The sequence below is a fragment of the Plectrocnemia conspersa genome, unplaced genomic scaffold (genome assembly GCF_051122295.1).
Source record: "Plectrocnemia conspersa isolate PC_06_02 unplaced genomic scaffold, ASM5112229v1 ptg000012l, whole genome shotgun sequence".
Taxonomy (NCBI): Eukaryota; Metazoa; Arthropoda; class Insecta; order Trichoptera; family Polycentropodidae; genus Plectrocnemia; species Plectrocnemia conspersa.
The window spans coordinates 4,711,205-4,717,164 of NW_028277176.1; the positions used below are offsets into that span (position 1 = coordinate 4,711,205).

At 30.7% G+C, this 5,960-nt stretch overlaps 1 long non-coding RNA gene across 2 annotated transcripts; it reads right to left on the reverse strand.

Moving 5' to 3' along the window:
* Positions 1 to 2,036: 2,036 nt before the first annotated feature.
* LOC148228018 (uncharacterized) lies at positions 2,037 to 4,174 on the reverse strand. Of its 2 annotated transcripts, none has more exons than XR_015811762.1 (4): positions 4,041 to 4,174; positions 2,430 to 2,485; positions 2,262 to 2,370; positions 2,037 to 2,160 (listed from the first exon to the last, which is right to left on the reverse strand). It is a non-coding gene; the product is annotated as an uncharacterized LOC148228018 (long non-coding RNA). The 2 variants fall into 2 exon arrangements; XR_015811763.1 differs by having other exon boundaries at positions 2,048 to 2,160; positions 2,266 to 2,370.
* Positions 4,175 to 5,960: the final 1,786 nt, after the last annotated feature.

Consider the following 5,960-nt stretch of genomic DNA (forward strand, 5'->3'; position numbering starts at 1 on the left):
TCCACATATTTTCAAACCTTTTTGGAAAAACTGATGTGTTATACAACATTTTACAATCCAAATCTTTTGACATATTATATTGCTGTAAGAAAGTTACCGAAATTTTGCAACAACTCAGACACGAACAGGAAAATAATTATGAAACATTATGGGATTCTTATGTAACGGAAGAAAATTATCCAAGACTGAGTAATGATTTGCTTGTTGAAGAAAAGCACGCGTTTAGCCAACTATTTAATACAATAGTTGATAATATATGTAAGCAAATTGAAAACCGTTTTTCTTCAATGTCCAAATTGGAATATTTTCACCTTCTGGAGAAAGAAAAATATGAGCAATATAAAGAAAAATTTCCAAATGAATTACTTACCAAACTGCAACAATTCTATGGAGCATTATTTGATTATATAAGTTTAAAAAATGAGCTTGCTGCTCTTTATCATTTACCTAAATTTGCAGAGAAATCTGTTCATGAGCTTGTACAATTTATGAACACAAATAATCTTGAGTCAGGTTTTCAGGAAATAAATAAATTAGGCAAACTAATATTAACTTTTCCAAGCAGTACTGCTTCAGCAGAACGTTCATTTTCTGCTCTGAAACGAATTAATAATTGTTATCGAAGTACCCAAGGCCAAGAAAGGCTATGTGGCCTTAGCTTGATTTCAATAGAAAAAGGGATCCTTATGGATATTAAAAAGAAGAGCACTTTTTATGACAGCGTGATAGAAAAAATTATGATCAAAGAAAGAAGATTAGATTTTATATTTAAATAATTATAAGTTTATGTTTATTGGAAATTTGATATTTTTATATAATAATATTTTAGATTGGGTTTGATGTTTATTTATTTATTTATATATGGGAAAAAGCTGTAAGGCAGTTTAGGCATGTCAAAACCTCGGCTAATAAAAATGAAAAAATGTACGTTTTTTTTTTATAGCACACCCAATATTAACACCCACCGTACGCCACTGATAAAAACCCTCACGTTGTATGGCTGAGAGACAAATAGTAGTAGATTCTAATTAGAATATAATGGTACATCAGCGAGCTCGAAGCATTATCTTATGATGCTAATTTTTGAAGATTTTAAAGAAGAAATGTCATTGCGTATGCTTTCAACTAGTGTAATATTGTCCTTGAAAATAATTTATAATGCCCCGTATTAGTGTTTGAATATATTACTGACTTTTCCATGTTATTGATTTACATCGCGTTGGGTGTTCCCAAAAGTCTGTAAAAAAGACAAGAGACAAAATCTAATTAAATCTTAAACTTTTTTTAAAATAAAAAAAAAGAATAGTGTAATTAATGCTTATCTTCATAACAACGACGATATAACCAAATGTTAGTTTAAAGTACAAACAAAATAATTTATTTGATATATTCATTACATATGCATAAAGATATGTTAAATATTTTTATTTTAATACAATTTATTGGTAGCATTAAAAGTAAATTCAAATAAATTTTATTGAATAAATATTAAAATATAATAAAAATATAATAAATAATTTAATCTTGCTGTGAAGGAACTGTTGGGACTTTTTAAATCGCCAGGCTTTTCTGTGTAGTCAGGTTCTTCGGTTATGCTAGGTTCTGTAGAGTTGTTAGGTTCATCAATAATTTGACGACAAGTTTCCAATTCACAATCCTTCAAAGAGTCACCACCCAATTGGTCCACGATAAAACCTAGCAATTTTTTAGTATCATCTGGACAGTATTGACAAACATTTTGAGAACAGTTTTTGAACTCGGCTAAAGAACTAAAAAAAAAGATTTATTGTATTTATCTACGCAATCTTAAATTATATTAAAATTAAAACATATAAACTAACCAACAAATCTCTGATTCAATACTATTATTATTGACATACATAATAGGTGTCAGTATCTGACTCTCACATGCAGCGAATTCGCTGGTATAATTAGATATTCCTTTAATAGCTTCTTTATATTCTATAACATAAAACAAAAATTAATAATTTATTTGGTCGGACATAAGACGTTTCATTACCATTTTGAAAATTTTCATCGTCACATATTTTTTTCATGAATTTAAATTGCTTTCTAGCATGAGCCGCAAGTTGCAATAAAACTTCTTTTGCGCATTCTCTCGGTGCAGTTTTAAAGCATGTTTGCAAATCATCGAATTTTCTTATATTGAAAGCACGCCATAAAAGCAGAAAAGCATACATGAATGTAATTATGCTCATACGTACATATATACCAAATATAATAATGTAAATATTACTTACTTACAGGTGGTTGATATGTCGAAAAATGGTGCTGGTTGTAATGCCTTTGGTAGGCATTCTAATAGCTTGCCACATTGATCATCTGCTAATACCAGCGACTTTAGTAATGCTAAACACATTATATAAATTATTATATTATTTTATTAAAATACTTTAGTAAATATTCACCGATGAAAAATATGAGCAACAAAGCTTTGGTTGCCATCTCGATCGCTTTTGATTATCTTTATGAAAAAAAAATGAATGTAAAAACAGTGTAAAACATATTTAAATTGTAAGTACAATTGTGAATAATGCTCGTTTTGGCCAAAAATAAATGTTCATACTAAAATATTATTATTAAGATTTATTTTCTGATCATTTATACAGTTATAAAAACACAACTTTAGCATAAATATAATTACAACACTTTAAAAGCAAAAGTTCAACTTAATGATGAAGCTGATTTCTCATTTCTTGATTCACTTGACAATTGATCAAAAATGTCGCCTGTGTTAATTTGACGTTAGCTCCACTGAATATAAGTTCGTGTTGAATTATTTTGAAATTCCAATTCGAAAGAAGAGTCCAAGTGAGTAATAAAGTGCTCCAAACAGAAGTTGATGTGAATGTGATTTATCTAAGGTAGTATTAGCAGCAATTTTTCGACAACTTCTTGCCCTTTTTAACATAACTAAAATCTCTATTTTGATATGATATTATTATATTTTATAATTATTAAGTAGATGCAATCGTCGCGGTTTGCATTAATACGACACAATGTAAGTTTTACTTTTTTGTCAATGATTCAAACGTCATGGGTTGTATTAAACCAGCAAAATGGAATTTATTGTTTGGATAACAGACAGTTATATTAACATTTTTATTTGTGTCATTTGTAATAGATATAGTTTTTGCGGTTTTTACTTTTGGTATTAATATACATCGCTGATCTTGCCACTTTTTCCTTTTGGACAGGCCGCGAAAACGCTGTTTTATCTGAGCCTACGTTGATGATTATGGATGGTCATTAAAATATAACAAATTGAATAAAAAAATCCCAAAACATAGCATAGATAGAACAGTTTAAAAAAGTAGTTTACTTTTACCCCACTTCTCTTCTTAAATTTTAAATTATATTTAACAACTAGTTGGGACGATGTTGCTATTATATTCGATATAAGTTGTGTGGTCTATGCCGTTTTCGTTCAATAAATATTGAGTCGATTATAAAAAAACATGTTTTATTAAAGCATTCCCTACTTGCATTAATAGGCTCAGGCTAGAACTTTTTTCTAAATAAAATAACGTTGAAATATTTAATTGTGGGGGCCGATATATTTGTTTAGTCACGAGCTACGTACCAAACTGGCAACACTGTCTGCTATAGTGGCGACGAGAGTAACACACTTTCCGCCTCATTTTCTGCCTCGTAACATTCAATAATATTCGCAACAATAACTTCACTATTCACTCGGCAAATTAGTGATCCTAAATAAATAAAAAATAGTAACAAACATTGATTTAAGAATTCGGGGTAAGTCCAATGTTCATCCCAATCCTAGTTCCTGCGATGATATGTGACTTTTTAGACTTAGCAACTCTATATGCAAGTTTGTATGATGCGAGCAAAGCATTATTTGGTATTGACATATGTTTATAAATAGTGCCTTTTTATTGTTTTAATTTATTTAACTTTCTGGTAAAAAAGTTGCGAGGTTTACCAAACAAAGTTTGAATGGCTGGTTTTAAAGTGTTTTGACTTACTTGGAAGCATACACTGGTGTCAAATTTACATACATAATACACACTGTAGTCTTCATATTACGATATTTTTGCTTCCCGGAACCCCTGCCACTAGTTTGTGGAGCGTCCTCTCTATATTCAGCACTATCTTGATCATTCAAGCTTAATAAAAATTTGTCCATTTTTAGGGTGCTTGGATAAATAACTTAATCACCACACTATTACAAAAAAAAACTAATACGATCACTGAGTACCGAAAAGAATCGATAAACAAGTACAAGTACAACAATTAGGTTTTAAATTCACACTGATAACGCGTTATGTTTATGACATACGGTGACAGCGAATAAATGGATATACGAATCGCAACTGCGCTGCGCACTGATGCGTAGGTGGTGGACGCCGCGCTTGCGCATAAAGTTTTTCCGTAACGGCGTATTTGCTTGGCGCATGATTCGAGGTCACTCAGATCCGACAACGAAATTCGCCGAATTTCCAAATTGCTCACTTCAGCGCAGCCTACATGAACGTAAAATGTGTAATATTTTATAAAGTAATATTATGAATATTATTTTGTATATGAAAATTTTCACGGCGCTTCTGTAGCACAGCCGCGGCGCATAGCTTGGGAACTCCTGCGCTAGGGTATAAATCTTCGTTTCTTAGAAGATCCAAGAAACACAAATAGATCGACTATTTTAGCAAGTTCTTTGCGAATAATTTCGTCGCAACAATTATTGATAGCAAAAGTTATTAATAAAAAAATTTTGAATTCATGATTTAAGATCAAATATTTAAAAGAAATGAGATTAAAAAAGGTAAAAACAAAATATGTAATCTTTCATTTTTGTTTCTATGGAGAAAAAACAAACACATAGGTTAGCAGTATCCTACAACAAAATCAACTGTTATGTGCTTCTCATTTAATTTAGTAAGTTGATTCAAGTTTATGGGATTATCATGATGGTATATAGTCAATACTAACTATTTCAAAGACTTTACACGAAGTAAAAATACTTATAGTGTTATAAACAATAGATTATTCTTTATTTTAGATTGCTACATATATGTTTATTAGTATTCTAGTCCGTTTCTGTATAATGAGAAAATCGATGTCATTTATATTTAGCTTCATATACATATATTTATTATGATTATTATTTATTTGCAACAGTTTCAAATTCGGTACGGCATACTTTAAATATTAATAAAATCTGGAAACATTTCAGCCAATCCTTATAATTAATTATTAAATTAAATTTTTCATTTTAACGCAAATTGGGTAAGAATTGAAAATACGCAGACTTTTCGCAAAAGCTCTGTAGTAAAAATGAATTCGACAAGTAATAAAAAAAGTAATTTCAAATCGGTTTGGGCGTGACGTATTACTTTTATCGGCTAATTATGTTTGTGTAAAAATTAATATTCAGCATTCGAGCTTTCGAATTGACCTTTGGGTACTGTTTGAAAGCTCTAGCGAGGCACAACGGGGTCGCAAAGTAGGCCGCCGTAAAAATTACATCACCCATTCCCTTTCTACCCGGCAGGAAATTAGCGAAGTCTGAGGTTTGCGCTCGAAATTCACATTTGCGGATATTGGCCCTAGATGTCTTTTAGCCTGTGCAGAAAATTACTTTCTTACCTTCAAGTCGTCATACTCGATGGCATTATTGGCGTATTTAACCGCGGGATGTAAATTATAATGGAACACGTCGGGACAAAATGATATGAGTGTCTTCAACAGGCATATGGTTATAATTCGATAAAGTTGCTTTATCGGTAATATAATAAGCAGTTTATTACGCTTCATACAGGATGAACCAAAAACGATATATTACTTTGTTAACTATTTTTTTTTATTCTTTGAAATAAAAAAATATGTTTTAATGCACGAAGGTGTTTCTGTATTCCATTGAGGAAACTATTGTCCTAGGAATATTATTTACAAATTCACTCCTCGGTACCATATTCCCC